The sequence below is a fragment of the Cnephaeus nilssonii genome (assembly GCF_951640355.1).
Source record: "Cnephaeus nilssonii genome assembly, chromosome: X".
Classification (NCBI taxonomy): domain Eukaryota; kingdom Metazoa; phylum Chordata; class Mammalia; order Chiroptera; family Vespertilionidae; genus Cnephaeus; species Cnephaeus nilssonii.
Window position 1 is genome coordinate 95,968,013 of NC_137071.1, and position 17,238 is coordinate 95,985,250.

At 36.9% G+C, this 17,238-nt stretch overlaps 1 pseudogene across 1 annotated transcript; it reads left to right on the forward strand.

Moving 5' to 3' along the window:
- Positions 1–10,571: 10,571 nt before the first annotated feature.
- LOC307095387 (heat shock-related 70 kDa protein 2-like) lies at positions 10,572–11,730 on the forward strand (annotated as a pseudogene). The gene has a single exon. The product of its transcript is annotated as a heat shock-related 70 kDa protein 2-like (transcript).
- Positions 11,731–17,238: the final 5,508 nt, after the last annotated feature.

Below are 17,238 nucleotides of genomic sequence, written 5' to 3' on the forward strand. Positions count from 1 at the left end.
CACGTGTTACTTTGGTGGAGAATATATACATTTTTTCTTGAAATAATAGAAAATTCAGTGTGTAATAATGAGATCTATCAGGAACCCTACCTTCTAGCCAGCAGGCTGGAACTTGGCATTGCTTAGAGACTTGGAGCTAAGAGTTTCCTTAGTAAGTTCAATTCATTTTTTCCCACCAAGTGCTTGTTTCTCCCATATAAACCATTCTTTCTGTCTTTTGTTTTTTTCCCTATTAGACATTTAAAAAAATTATTTTCAGTGCATGGTGTGCTTTAAAAATGAGTCACTTGCCTCACCCCTTGTTTTGGTCTCTACTCTTTTGAAAAGTTGTATTAAAAGATTTTAACGTTTCGCATGACTACTGTAAGAAATATATATATGAAATTCAAGAAAATGCTTATCCTCTGAATAGCTTATGAGTAATTATTTTAATGTAAGAATTCCCAAATAGATTATGTTTCTAAATTGTTTAATAAGCTATTTTTATTTCTATACTTTATTTCCTTGTAATTTAACTTCTAGATCTATATTTATTTGTCTGTTAGTTCCTGCTTATTTAATTTTTACTCCTCAGAATTTTGGCTTGTCAGAGAATATGTTTAAATAAATACTTCTGCAAATTAATAGAAGGGGTTTTACAAACTACAGATACAAAGAGAACAAAATATCCTTTAAATTGGACAATCCAAGGATTATTAAAAGATGTTTCCCTCATAAAGGGAATGAAATAATATAGCAATTAGAATTGAACTATATAAATGTGTACTCCAATTGTGAACCCTAGAAAGGTGACAGTGTAATGAGATTTGACAGCATGTAGAGAGATGCAAAGTCATTAGTAAGCTAGGATCTGCATTAAAAAAATTGATTAGCATCTTTGTATTATGTTAGAAGATTGCTTAGTATTTCAGGAGGAGAGCAGCAGTTACATGGCATTTAAATCTATTCTGAATTAAAAATGATCAGTTTAAAAATTATAGAAAATTCTTATGCAAATGAAATATAATCAAGCTATGCTTCATACTCATTATGCATGATTGATATGCACTGTAACTTGCTTACTAATTCAAGGAGCAGAGGGATTCCAATTATCATATTGTTTATGCAGTACTGGTGCCACACTGCTGGAAGTAATATTAAATTGATTACTATAAACACTATAAACCAACAAGATGGGTTCTTATCCAACTTGACATTTATTTTTTATGAAATGATGAGAACTTTTTACTATCCTGAAAACCTCAGCTTCCTCATGAATGTTGACATCTTAGGATTTTGACAACACTGATTAGTTCAGGATAAAAGCTGACATTGATATATCAAAAGTATTTTTCTAAGATTTAAGAGGACAGATTTTAATATGCTCTTTTTAATACTGCTTGCAAATTGAGCTAACCTTGGAAATCTATGATCTCAATGTGCTAAACTTTCTTACAGTTTTCAGAGTTTAAAATTTATTTTTTAATTGATATTTTAAAATTAATATTTTTAGGCTTTTTAAAAGTTAAAAACATGGTTGCTTCAGGATAAAAGCCAATGTCCACATATCAAAAGTGTTTCTTATTTTGTAAGTTTTATCTGAACAATTTTAAGATGTCTTTTTCATATGGTGGGGGTAGAAGAAACTTTCCTCTAGCCCTTCAAGGTTCTTTCAGCTGGTCTAATAATTAAATCTACATTTTATGAAACTTCTGTTTTTCTCTTGTTAACCTGTCTTTTGTTATGGAGGGTGGATGCAGTGGTCTCAGCCAAGAATTTAGAAGAGTAGAGGGAAATTATTCTTCCTCCCCTACTAACATTTTGTTATACTACTTTCCAGTCTTTTCACTATGAGGGTTCACTAGTGTTCATTAAAATCCAGTAGAAATATTTTAATGTTTGAATATTATGAAACAACTGATATTTGTGACCTGAGTGTTTAAAGCAAGGCATCTTATTTAAATTTTTTTCAATTACAGTTGACATACAATATAATATTAGTTTCATGTCTAGTACCCATCTGATACCATATATAATTATTACAATTTTATTGACTACTAGAGGCCCAGTGCATGGATTCGTGCATGGGTGGGGCCCCTCTGGGTGATCCCTGTGTCTGGTGCCCTCCTGAGGGGAGTGGCCTGCGGGATTGGGCTGAAACCGGCTCTCGGACATCCCCCGAGAGGGTGCAGGCCAGGCCGAGGGACCCCACTGGTGCATGATTGGGGCTGGGGAGGGATGCGGGAGGTTGGCCAGCCAGGGAGGGACCACAGGAGAGCTCCAGGGTGTGTCTGGCCCATTTTGCTCTATCCCGATTGGCTGGACCCCAGCAGCAAGCTAACCTACTGGTCAGAGCATCTGCCCCCTGGTGGTCAGTGCATGTCATAGTGAGCTATCGAATGGCCTTAGCATATCATTAGCATATTACGCTTTGATTGGTTAATATCATTAGCATATTACGCTTTGATTGGTTGAACAGTCGACCGGTCACTGGACAACCAGACACTTAGCATATTAGGCTTTTATTATATAGGATATTCCCTGTGTTGTACTTTATGTCCTTGTGGCTATATTTATAACTGACAATTTGTACTCCTTAATCCCTTTCACCTTTCCCATATGGCAACCATCAGCTTGTTCTCTGTATGTATAAGTTTATTTCTGTTTTGTTTGTTCATTAATTTTGCTTTTTAGATTCCAGATATAAGTCAGATAATGTATTATTTGTCTTTCTCTGTCTTATTTCACTTAGCATGATACCCTTCTAAGTCCATTCATGTTGTCTTATTAAGTTTTTTTTTTATGGCTAAGTAATATTTTATTATGATATATGCCACATCTTTATTCTTTTATCTGATGATGGACATTTAGGTTGCTTCCATATCCTGGCTATTGTAAATAATGCTGCAATGAAGAACATAGGGGTGAGTATATCTTTTCCAGTAAGTGTTTTGGATTTCTTCAGATAAATAGCCAGCAGTAGAATTGCTGGGTCATAGAGTAGTTCTGTCTTTAAATTTTTGATGAACTTGCATACCCTTTTCCATAGTGGCTGCACCAATCTGCATTCCTGCCAACTATGCCCCAGGGTTCCCCTTTCTCTACATTCTAGCTAACAATTGTTTTTGTTGATTTATTGATGATAGCCATTCCGAGGTGATATCTCATTGTGGTTTTGATTTGCATTTCCCTGATTATTGATGTTTAGCATCTTTTCATATGTCTATTGGACACCTGTATGTCCTGTTTGGAGAAATGTCAATTCAAATCCTCAAGGGCTTCTTAATTTTCATTTGAAATGTTTTATAATACTCATAGAAAAACTTATTTGCTTTTATATTATCTTGTGTGTCAATGAGTGCATCAAGAAGGAAAGAAAGTTGTTCCCTTTTTTCTGCTGGAGACTATTGGAACTGTATGGAATCAGAGAAGTTTAGTTTGTGGTAGTAATCTCAAATTCAGAACTATTGACATTGTGTTCCAGATTATTCTTTGTTGTGGGGGACTGTCCTAATGCATTGTAGGATATTGTTGGATGGAACAATGTCATCAGTACTACCCTTAGTCTTGATGGAACAGATGTCATCCGTACTACCCTGGCTAATTGTGACAGTCAAGAATATCTCTAGACATTTCCATTTTCTGAAGTGTGGGAAGCAAAAACACCTAGGTTGAGAACCATTGGTTATGAGGGAGAATACTGGTTGGAGGGAGGAAGTGGGATTGCAGAATAGACCAAATGCACAGGAGGAGGGGTGGTGGAAGAGGGAAGCAGAGAGAGTGCAAGACGGATGGAGAAGATAGGAGGGAGGGAAGAACAGAGAGTGCAGGAGAGAGAGAGAGAGAGAGAGAGAGAGAGAGAGAGAGAGAGAGAACAGGAGGAGGGAGATTTCTAGAAGGAAGGAGGGAGGTTTCCCACAAGGAACAGACAACTGAGCCTGTTGTCAACTTTATTATAGGAAGTGTAATAAAGCTATACATATCCTCCAGTGAAGGGGCCACTGGTCTGCTGTTTCATCCAATTGTCCCTGTGTGGAAAGCTAAGCTCAGGATACTGTGTTTTTTTCCTATGGAAACCAAAGATCTCTTTTAATTAAAAAATAAAAATATTGTAAATGAAACCTCCAAGTTTTAAATCACCTTTACAAATACTTATTAATGGCTCACTAAGTGCTAAAAACTGTTGTAGGCAATGTGGGTAACAATTCTATAATAGAGCCTCAATGAAGTGAGGTGAGACAGACAAGTAAATGTCAGGTTATTATAAATTATTTGAATAAAAATAAGAGAGGGTTATAGTCAATATAAAATAATGAAGGAAGCATCTCTGAGAAGTGATCTTTGAGCTGGTACTTGAAGTGAGCGAGGGGATGAACTGTGTGTGATAGGAGCATTGAAGCACTCCAGGCCCTGTGGCAGAAGCAGCTTAAGAAGAGCAAAGAGTTCACAATGGCTGAGGGTAGTAAGCAAGTATGGCAGAGAATGGGATCAGCTGATCTTGAAGAGCTTTGTGGGCCATCATGCTTCTTTTGGCCTTTAAAGAGTAAGAGAGGGAGCCATTGGAAGGTTTTGAATACAGGAATGACATTATGATATCCCTTGTACTTCAGCAATTTTCACATGTCAGCGGTATGGGAATTCCTGGATATTGCCAAAATGCAGATTCCTCAATCCCACCCCAAACCTATGAAAGCAGATACTCTGGCGTGGGGCCTGGGAATCTACATTATCTAATAAGGTTTTTCAGGTGACTCTGATGTAGATGGGTGAGGAGCACACGTTGAGAAATACTACTTTAGAAGGATTTGTCTGGCTATAGTAGGGACAAAGGCACAAGCAGCAAGTTCTATTGGAAGGCTATCACCCTATCCTGAGCCAGAAATGTTGGGCGCCCAGATCAAGTGGTTGTGGAGTTCATCACCTTACCATTATACTTGCTTTTGCTGAACTTGTCTTTGCATCTCTAAAATGTACACTGTAAGATGTTAGAAGGTTTTAAAGGTTAGAAATGTGTCTAAATATTTGAAAATATATTTTCAGACTATGATTCAGTCCGATAAATTTGTGATATGTTGATTGACTTCTGACTCCCTCCAGTGTGACATTGTCCTCTAATTTAGGGGGATTATACCCTCATACCCATTCTCAAACACAACTTACAATTGATGCATCCACCTTTCCACTCACTCTCTAAGAAAGTACCACCTTTAAATAGATAATTTCAAATACGAAATATTTTTCCTTTTGTATGCACATAGGCAACTTTTAATATGATTTTAGGTGCTAGGTAGTGTTCCATGCAGTAATTGTATAGGAAAAAGGGGCCTTCTTCATTGCATCAGTATCTACTGTCCTTACTGCTAAGTCATAACACCTTAGTCTTGTTATGGTGGGATTTCACTTTATAGAGTGCTTTTGTCTGTTATATTAATAATTTTCACAGTGGCCCTGTCTGTGTATTTAGGCAAGTCAGCTGGACCTCAGCAAAGTTAAATGACTTGTATAAGGTCACTCCTCTCAGATGTGGTGGAGCCAAAAACAGAATTCCAATTTTTCTGATCCCATTACCCCATGTGGTGATGCGTGTATGTGCACATATAGGTATGCTTGTGTTTTATTCTGTAGCTGAACAGCAATTAGGTATTTTCCTTTTTATTTTTTCTCTCTCAAGTACCCACACACATTTAGAATAGATCATTCTTTTTCTTCAAAATAGGAATAAGGATATATTAGGAATAATAATGTTTGGTTTAAGATTACCAAACTGGTGAAAGAGATATGGTGATTATCTGTGTACACAACACACAGCAGAAGAAAATATTGCTATACAGTTTAAGCCTTTTATGTGCCCTCTTTGATCTCATAGTCTTCTCTGCCCTTATAGGCTATACTGTTGTGGGAGCACATATTTTAAAATGAAATATCCTTTCAAATACTAAGTTTACTTTGCATCTGAGAATAGTTGCATATATATATATATATATATATATATATATATATATATATGTGTGTGTGTGTGTGTGTGTGTATTCCTATATATGTATTATATGCATGTATACATATATGTATGTAAATGTATGCTTGATATTTCATAATTTGATTTACTGCTATTTTAATTAATATCAGTAATAGTATATTGCATTTTTATAGTGATTTACATTTACAAAATACTTTGAAATATTTCATCACATTTTACCTTTAGGAACTGACACATGTGCCTTATTCCTCTAGACCAGCAAAGTCTCTGAAAGTTAAATAGATAAGCATGTGTGAGCCTCATTAATCAGATTTTCTACTATGGTTCTTTTCTTATTTCTGGTTAGATAGAGCTGCATGAATTACCCCGCTCTGTTTCATTTCTTAGCTTTTCCAGAGCTACATTTTGCTCTGGAAAGGGAAAAGAAAAGTCAACTGATTTTCTTTTCAGGCCATTATTCAGCAATTTATGATCTTTAGCCTGTTTTCCCCCCTAAGGCTAAATCATCACTTAAATATTAGGGATAATACAGCTCCGGGGGGAATGTGTGAAGGACTGAGGAATAGTTGAATTGAAAGAAAAGTAAAATTTACCTTTGACAAGTGGGTCTATGCGAAGTGATGTAAGGAAATTAATGAAAAATGAAATAGGATAGTAGCCCCAAACTCACAGGGAGGGAGGTGATTCAGCTGTATTTATTAGCAAAATTCTGTGGGCCTCAATAGAGATTTCACTTTTGAGAATGTAGTGGATAATGATGTATCCTGGATGAAGGCATACAAAAATCTGTTTTTGTTGCCTGGATTTATTACATTACCAAATACAATACTTATGGTAATTATTAAATCTAAAGACCTAATTATGTCCATGAACTTAAAGAGATGGATCTATTAGTTAAGAAATACCTAACTGGCAAAATAATAGTGCAGTGATTACCTATGTACTTATCACTCAACTGAAAAAAATAAAACGTTACTTAGAGTTCAATACTTGAACACCATTTCTGCTATTTGGAAATCTGAAAATCTTTCATTTGGTCTAAATGAACTCCCTTAGGTAGTTAGGGCTATGAAAGATGATTTATTCCACAGTTAGCCATGCTGCTTGGGAGGGTGGTGTTTAATATTCTATGAATTACTAAAGTTCCAAAGTTAAGTAGAAGGCTTTCTAAGAGGAGGGGTGAGGAGCAGTATTTCAAACCCAGGCTGATATGGCTAAAATATTTTCAAACTTGTACTCCATGAACTTTCTAGCAAATTATCAAATTTCAAATTGAGCTTTCCACTTTATCTTGAATATTGGGCTTAAGGATAGCTGACATGTTGATTCAGAAGATATTCATTAATAGTTGCTCAAGAAGAGTAAGAGGTAACTTTACCACAATATAGGATAAATGAAACTAGATGTCATATCCTGATATAAAAAATGTAATGTTTCCTCCCAGTGATAGAGACTGCTAACATGGAATCACTTTGGCATCATAACACAACAAAATACTTGACAATATTGCCATGTAATCATTTTGCATGAAAGTGGGCTTGACTAAGTCTAGACTGACAACACAGTGGTTGGTATAAATTATAGTTCAGCTGACTACTTAGCATTGAAAGCAAAAATAAGCATGTAATTCCTTATGAAATAAATATTTTCTGCTTTAGAAAAAAAGCTTTATGAAATTCAAGAGGGTTTTGTTTTTAAAACATTACTTACTAATTGCATTTAACCATAAAAATAACTCTTAAGGTTTTTCCCTCAGACTGCTCCATACTGATGCAATATTTAATTAGGTGATTCATTAAATTTATGAATGTTTTCAACTCATGTTGAATATAAGTTATTAAATTTTAATTTTAAATGACAGTGTAACAACCTCTTTTGGAGTAACCCTGCTTAGGCTGGCTGTGACTACAGACATTTATATATTTTGCCTATGCAGCTGGGGTTTCATGCACACAAGGGACAACTGAACAGCTTGTTTTCCTTCTACTCTTAACCTCTTTCAGCCCAGGTATAACTTACCAACTTTTCTTTGGCGCTCTGCCCAGTGATCTGTACATAGGAGGTATTCAGCAAATGCTAAGTGATGAACATATTTCTGTTTGAGCAGCCAGTGTAGTCAAATGAAATAATTGCTATATTTTAAAAAGTCAGGTGTACTAGCTCTGTCTATAAGAATATGTGCAATCTGGGTCTAGCCCCTTTTTCCCCCTTTTCACCTATCCCCCTCCCCCACCTCCCTTTCCTTTGACAACCATCAGCTTATTCTCTGTATCTGTGGGTTTGTTTTTGTTTTTTAGATTTCACATATAAGTGAAATCATATGGCATTTGTCTTTCTCTGTCTGACTTTTTTCACTTAAGATAATACCCTCAAGGTCCACCCATGTTTTTGCAAAGGGAATGTTTTAATTCTTTTTATTGCTGAGTAATTAGGGCTCCTTGGGCCTTAGTATTTTTACCTATCATATGAATGTCTTAGACTGAATAGTTTCTGAAAACACAAGTCCAGGATTAACTTTCTATAGTTTTATAACTCCTTTACCTCTCATTCTGTCTACTGTGTTAGTTCTGTCTATAACTCCAGTGGCGATGCTACTGTATAAGTTACCTTAATGTCAATCAGATCAGTATGTGTTGTGCTTTCAGTTTTCTCAGATTCATCAATAACTTCCACATTGATATTTAGAGAAAAATAAAAATAGCCTTTTCCTGTAAATGGAAAGAATTGCTACATATTTGAACATTGCTACATACTTGAAATCTGGATCACAAGCTAAACACACTTCTGGTTAGAAATAGCCCTTGCCTTCCTGTCCTCAAATGTTCCCCATAAACATTTCCTGGTTTCTTTCTTTTAGGACTTTGCTGGGGAGTGAGGTAGACTGGCTTTCAGATCTCTATCTGATAGAAAATCTCTGTGTCACCAAGGGCCACTCATTTCCCAAATTACACCTCAGTTTCCCCAACTGTCAAATCAGGAAGCTTTATTTAATGATATCTAGAATCCATTATATTCTGATTCTATCTGAATCTATGTTTGGGGATATAAATTATTTAAAGATAAAGAAAGACAAAATAACTTTTAATGAGCACCTACTATGTGCCAAAATGCTAGGTATACTTTAGACCCACAGGTTGAGAACCGCTAGCAGGGTCGCCTAAGACCATCGGGAAACACAGATATTTACATTATGATTCATAACAGTAGCAAAATTATAGTTATGAAGTAACAACAAAAATAATTTTATGGTTGGGGGTCACCACAACATGAGGAACTGTATTAAAGGGTCGCAGTATTAGGAAGGTTGAGAACCACAGCTTTAGAGGTAAGAAAACTGAGGACTGCCCTAGCCGGCTTGGCTCAGTGGATAGAGCATTGGCCTGCAGACTGAAGGGTCACAGGTTTGATTCTGGTCAAGGCCATATGCCTAGGTTGCGGGCTCGATCCCCAGTAGGGGGCGTGCAGGAGGCAGCTGATCAATGATTCTCTCATTGATGTTTCTATCTCTCTCTCCCTTCCTCTCTGAAATCAATAAAAATATATTTAAAAAGAAATAAAACTGAGGACTGAGATTGGTTATCATTAATAAGCTAGCAAAGCTACAAATGACAGTCAGGACTAAAATCGGTGTCTGTATGATTCCATAAGCCATACTGGGTGGGCAGGGAAAGTGGTCTGTTTTATTTTATTTTATTTGGTAGGTGATGGGGAACAAGTTTTTGAGCAAGGGTTAGTTTGATAAAAGGCCTAATTTTAAAAGGTCAGCATGAAGGTATTCCTAGAGGATAGCAGCCATTTTAAAGTCATCTCTTTACTTTCAACATCTAACAGTATTTAGCAAATGGTAGATACACAATACACAATAGATGTTTATTAAGTGAATGGAGGAATGCATGGATAGATAAAGGAATGATGGTGATGAATAAGACAAGAAATCAGAGAAAGGAGATGTACTAGTGATGATACTACTGTGATAATCTGGACATGAAGTAATAAAACTTTGAACTAGAGTTGTGGTCATTGGAAAGGACACATGCAAAGATGAAAAAATGACTGGACCTGGAAATCAATTAGATGTGGGCCTGAGAGAAGCAAAAAATGGCCCCAAAGTTTTGAAGCCCTGTTGGTTGCCAAGATGGTTTGATACCACTCTCAGAATTCTGGTGGTCACCTTGTAGTCTAACATCTATTTCCAAGTGCAGTGGAGGTCTGCAAATAATAGAAAACAAATTTAACCCAGTACTGTCTGAATGAGTTGTAAAACTGAATCCATTTATATTTGAGTTTGACCTACATAAGGACCAAAATACAGTGAAGGGAAGGTGGTGGAAAAATAGATAATATAAGTCTTATGTGGCGGTTAACTGCAAGAGGCTGTTGTTGCCATTGATTTTTAAGAGAACTATTTTCTGCCTCATTTCCCCCTTTTCTTTCTTTAATCAGTCTGTCTGCTGATTGGTATTGAACTGGGTTCCACTTATTCATGTGTAGGGAGTCTTCTGGCATGAAAAAGAAGAGATCATTGGCAATTATCAAGGTGGCTGTACTGGTCCAAGTTATATAGCTTTCACAAAATGAATACCTCATCGATGAAGTTACTAAGAACAAAGAAATGATGAACCTTACCAGTACCATCTTTGATGCCAAAAAGGCTGATTGGTTGCAAGTTTGGTGATGCCACAGTTCAGTCAGAGTGAAGCACTGGCCTTCCCAAATGATTTGTGAAAAGGGAAAGCCTATTTAGGGGAGAAAAATAGAAAATTCAGTAATTAGTGTCCCAGCCTACTTAAATGATTCACACTGTCAGACCACTAAGGATGCAGGAACATCACTGATCTGAATGTCCTGAGAATCATTAAGGAGCCTACTACAGCAGCCATCGTCTATGGCCTGGATTAAAATGAAACAAACAAAAAAGCTTTAAAAAAGAGAAACATGTGCTGATCTTTGACTTGGGTTATGGCACCTTTGATGTATCTATCCAAAACATCAATGATGACATCTTTGAAGTAAAATCCACAGCTGGTAACAACCACCTGGATAGGGAAAACTTAGATAACCTATGATGAAGCACATGATTGAAGAGTCAAATGCAAACACAAGAAGGATATAGCCTCCAACAAGTGGGCAGTGTTGTGCCTCCAATCTACCTGTGAGAAGGCAAAATGTATCTTGTTTCTTTTTAAATGCCAGGATTGAAATTGATTCATTCTTAGAAGGATGTGGATTTCTACACTTCCATTTCCTGAACCCACTTTGAGCAGTTGAGTACTCTTTTCCATGGTATCATAAAGCTAGTAGAGAAATCTCTGAAGGATGCTGAATTTGACAAAAGCCAGATTAATGAAATTGTGTTAGTGGGTGGTTCCACTTGTATCCCAAAGTTCGAAAAATTGCTGAAAGACTTCTTGAATGGAAGGGAGCTCAACAAGACCATCAACACAGAGGAGGCAGTGACATATGGTACAGCTACTATACAAGTACCTATTCTCCTGGTTGACAAATCAGAGAATGTAATGTGTCAGACCTCCTGACCTTGATATTAGCCCTTTTCTCCCTGGGCATTGAAATGGCAGGGAGGATGTGACATCCCTTATCCAGAGAAACACCACTTTTTCTACAAAGCAAACGCAGATGTTCACAACTTACTTTGACAAGAGACCACTGTCTTAGTAAAAGTGTATGAGGGAGAAAAGGCTATACCTAAGAGGAAGAAACTGCTTGGCAAGTTCATGCTCCTGGGATTCTCTAGCTTACTAATGTGGCATTCCTAAAATACAGGTGACCTTTCACATAGACACCAATATCGTTATAAATATAAGTGTTGCTGACAAAAGTACTTGCAGGAAGAATAAAATCAACATTACTAACCAAGACTGTTTCAGTATACATGATATTGATCAGATCGTAAAAGAAGCAGACAATATGAATTAGAATATGAAGTCAATAGAGGTAGGGTAGCACTCAGAAATACTATAGAATCCCACATGTTCAATGGCACGAGTTTAGTAGAAAACTATGAAAGGAAGGTTCTTGAAAAGTTCCAGGAAGTGTTAAGCTGCCTCAAGTGTAACCAAGTTGCTGAATGAGATGAGTTCAAGCAGAAAGAGTTTGAAATCATGTGATATTTATCTTTCTCTGCCTAGCTTATTTCACTTAGCATAATGCTCTCCAGTTCCATCCATGCTGTTGCAAATGGTAAGAATTCTTTCTTTTTTACCGCAGCATAGTATTCCATTGTGTAGATGTACCACAGTTTTTTAATCCACTCATCTGCTGATGGGCACTTAGGCTGTTTCCAAATCTTAGCTATGGTGAATTGTGCTGCTATGAACATAGGGGTTCATATATCCTTTCTAATTAGTGTTTCTAGTTTCTTTGGATATATGATTAAAAAAAAAGAATTTGAAAGAGTCTTCAGTCTGAGGGTCATCAGGCTTTACTATGCAGTAGAATCTGGCCGCTGTAGCTCCCACAGCTCAGAGATGCTTAGGTCTAGTTTTTCTGAAGGGCACTAAGCAGTTATTCTTTGAAAAGAGTTTCTTGTGCTCTACAGCCTTCTATGAAATTTCTATTTCATGTTAGTTTACAGCATCAGTGTGTATGAAAAAAGAGAATCAAAACCTAGTGTAATGCTAAGAATTTGTAAGTTTATTCAACATTTTAATATTACTGCTTCTACATCTTGTGGGTTTATGAAATTCAAAACATTTATTACCTGAAGTTTATGTATGGCCACTTATTTGAGAATTATCACTTATAAAATATTGAAACACTTAAGTTTGGTAATAAGAACAAGGCTGTATTACCATCCCACAGTCTCACTTCTTTAATAACAATGACTGCTTGTGAACAAATATCATGGTCTCAAACTTGTATAAACTTTTTTTAAATCCTCACCCAAGGATATGTTTTTATTGATTTTAGAGAAAAAGAAAAGGAAAGAGAGAAAGAAACTTTCATGTGAGAGAGAAACATTAATTGGTTGTCACCTGTATGTGTCCTGACTAGGGATTGAACCTGCAATTTAGGTATGCCTGACCAAGAAACAAACCCGCAACCCTTTTGATCTATAAGAAGACACTCCAACCAACTGAGTCACCCAGCTAGGGCTGTATAAACATTTTTTTTCTACTCATCTATATGCTACATTAGAATTTACCTCTTTTAGTCACATTTCTGTGTGTTTCTTCAAAAAGTCTTCATAACCCACTGATGTCTGTAAGGACAAGAAAGAGTCCTTTTTTTCTTACTGTAACCTTACATAAGCTATGATAACTACCTGGTAATTAAGACCCAGGATTGTTAGCTCCTCAGATTCAAACAGCCCCCTTGTTCAAACTGAGGGACAAGATAAGCTACTTTCAAGGCTACATTCTTTTTTTTTAATTTTTAAAATTTTATTTTTTTAAAAATTTCTTTATTGATTAAGGTATCACATATTTGTCCTCATCCCCCCATCCCATCCCACACCCCTCCCCACACATGCCCCCCCACACCTCTGTTGCCCTTAACAGCTGGTTAGGCTCATATGCTTGCACACAAGTCCTTTGGTTGATCTCTCCCCTTTACCCCCGCCCTCTCCTACCCTCCCTCTGAGGCCCGACAGTCTGATCCATGCCTCCTTGTTTCTGGGTCTGTTCTTGTTCATCAGTCTATGTTGTTCATTATTTCCCCTAGATGAGTGAGATCATGTGCTAATAGAAATACACTTATAAGAACCGAAAATGAGACAAGCAATAATGGTTATGGTGACAGGCAAATGAATCAGTGTGTAGTGAGTTTCTTTCTGGGCCAACAGTTCTTTTGAGACCCAATTTCAGTGTCCAACAGTTCCTTATGTGTACATGTCAGCACTGACATTACAGTTCTGGATGGTGGACAAATGGTGGTAATGCAGGTCCAACTCTCTCTGGTTTGGTCCTGGGCAACCTGCAGTGATGCACAGCTGCTACCTGCTAGTATGGGAAGGCCATGTCAGCGTCTTCCATCTCTGGAAGGCTACATTCTTACCTACACCTCCCCCCTGCTGTTTTTACAACTCAGGGATAATTAGTAGAAAGTTCCCTTTTGCCTCCCCTTCAAACGAACCCTTTTTTGTTGTTATTAATACTCACCCAAGGATAGTTTTTCCATTGGTTTTTAGAGAGAGTTGAAGGGAGAGGAAGAAACAGAGAGAGAAAAACATCAATGTGTGAGACACATCGATTGGTTGCCTCCTGTACCCATCCCAACTGGGGCTAGGGATCCAGCCTGCAACCTTGGTACATGCCCTTGACCAGAATCAAACCCACGAGCCTTCACTCTATGGGCTGATGCTCTAAACACTGAGCAAAACTGGCTAGGGTCAAGCAAGCTTCTTTAGCATTCCATAATTTTTACTGTACGCATGTTTTACAGGTTTTGGAAAAATACTGATAAGACACCTCCCTAGGATATCTGCTGGACTGTCTCTCCCCAAATCCCCCTCCCTTCATTGTCACCTAGCAACAGCAGCCATTATCCTTTAAAAGGGGAAGCCCCTTTTTGTTTCTTGCCCTTGCATTGATTAGCAATGCACCGGCCCTTTCCCTTTGGGAAAAGTGAAATAAATTCCGTATCTCTGCATCTATCTCTTCTCTTAGTTGTGAATTCTTTCACAGCCCCGGTCACCGACCAACAATGTCCTCATCTCTCAATTTACAGAAAAATTACAGTCCTTCCCAGGTCCAAGTTGCTGCTCCTGATTTGAAGTCTTCGTTTGCTTAACAAGGGCTGGATTGTTTTTTCTTATCACAGATTGCTCATACATTGACTTATCAGTTAAATATGTGAAAATATCTACTGTTTTAGGGGAGAAAAGATCTGTTTCTTGAACTTCTTAAACTCAGCACAAATTCCATGAAAATAAGGTTGTAATGACAACTTATAATGAATTATATGGCATTTGCAAGGTATAGAAAAGAAATACTTCCTTATGCATCAGAACTATGGTACCATAGTTTCACTGTCATTCTTAATATTAGGACTATATTTAATTTACTTAAAACAGAGAAAGCATAATACCACCAGCCACAGGATAATGACATTAGGAGCAGTTATTATAGAATTCAAAGGAAACAATAAGGAAACATTAATTTTGGTTAGGTGAGATATATTATTTTCTTAAGTAGGTCAGGGTTTCCTTTATTCTATGGGTGTAGAATATTGAGAGCAGAACTGATCATATAGTAGAGCCTAAATCCAGAGAAGTGAGTATTTGGCTTCATGGGTCAGTGGATGGTGATAAACATGTACATAAATCAACGGTAGAAACATCCTACTTAAGGAAAATTCAGTTTTCTAATATATTGTACATATTAATTTAGAGTATTGAATTAACAAATCAATATTTGAATGAGATCAGTTTCTTCACCTTAGTTATCAAAACTTTATTGAACATTCTATATTCAAATACCTGAATTAAAATACTGTGTTGACCTACTGGAGCCCACATTTCTGGGAATCAGTAATGGCAAAAGCAGAGAGCTGAACATGTGAAGGTAGCAAGACAATCCAGAGTGGCTGAGGGTATCATACTGGCTTCAGAGGAGGAGTAGATAAGGGGAGCATGGTGGACCTAGCAAAATGCCTGGCAGTAGGAGTTGTGTTCCATTAACTGTAGTTACCTTCTTCCTTCTCCTTTCCAAGGGTGGGAATGGGTCTGGATGCTTAGGGCCTTAAAACTGGCTATTTCAAGAACAGGAAGTTGTGAGAAGTGGTGGGTCAAGGACCAAATAAGCAATTGTATTGGTGGCAGTGCGAAGGTGGCTAAATACCACAGGACAAAATTAAGGTGGGATTTCTAAAGTTCATGAAAATAGTAACTAGCAAGCTTCCATGAGAGGAAAGGCAAAGCAAAGCTTCTGTCAGCTGACATGGCCATAGTTTGGAAGAAGCTCACTGAAATTGAGGGAACAGGAAATACCACTGGCCACAGGAAGTGCTATATGAGTGTGCTAGGACTGCTGTAACCAAAGCACCACAGACTGGATGACTTGACCAACAAAATTATATTTGCTCACAGTTCTGGAGCCTAGAAGATCAAGGATCTAAGATCATGGTGTCAGCAGAGTTTTTATTTTTCTGAAGGTTGTGGGGAAGGATCTGTTCCAGGACTCTCTTGACTTATAGATGGTCATCTCTCTATGTCTTCACATGGTCTTCCTTATGAATGTGTCTGTGTCCTAATGTTCTCTTCTTATAAGGACACCAACCATATTGTATCAGCATCTACCCTAATGTCCTCATTTTAACTTAATTACTTCCATAAAGATCCTGTCTGCAAATATGGTCATATTATGAGATAGGGTTAGGACTTCAACATATGGGTTTTGGGGAAAGATACAATTCAGCTTATAACAAGTGCCTTGGTTTTAATAAGCATCATCTCCTTCTCTAAGTAACTACTTTACTCTGAGCCAGATAAAATAGATGAACAAGACAGCTCTTGCTCTTAGAATGCTTACTATCTATTGGGGTAGGTGTTTGGGTATTCATTCTCTCTTGGCATCTAAGTAAAGGTTTCAAGAACTTAGAAATTGGAAGAAGCCTAGGAAAATAAATGAAAAGATTTGGAGAGTGTGCTGAGACAACTCAAGCAGAAGAAAAATTAGATGGGTGAGGGAGGATGCAAAATTTTATTTGTCAGTGCAGAATCTAGACAACATCAGTGGTAGAATCATACAAGCCTAAAAAGTATTAATATGGAGATGTCTCAAATACAAATGTAACTATATATTTGCATTATTTTCAATGAAAATGTGCCTTTGTCTGACTTTGGTTGTTGCTAAACATTAGATACACTGCCTTGATGACAGCTTTTTTTAATACAAAACTGACAGGATACTAGTTTTTATCCATCTGTCTTATGTGAATTTAGTGGTATTTAGAACTAAATGATTTTCCAGAATCTCACAATAGTAACATAATTTCACTAAGTGACAGGAATGAATAACCTCTGTAGTGTTCCACAAAACAAGGCCTGAGCCAAAACTTTCAAACTATTGACAGTTATTTCTGTACAGAGAAAAAATATACTATGCTGGAAATAGTGATTGCTCAATATAATAGCTCATTGAAATGAATTCTTACATTTTATGGCCTTTAAAATAAAATTAAATAAACACCCATATGCTACTGGTGGGTTTCCAACATTATTAATGAAAGTCTAAAGGCCAGTACTTATCAAAGATCATTAGATTTAATTAATCAAACATAGGTTATGTTTTCAAATATGAATTACATCTGCATACTTAACACAG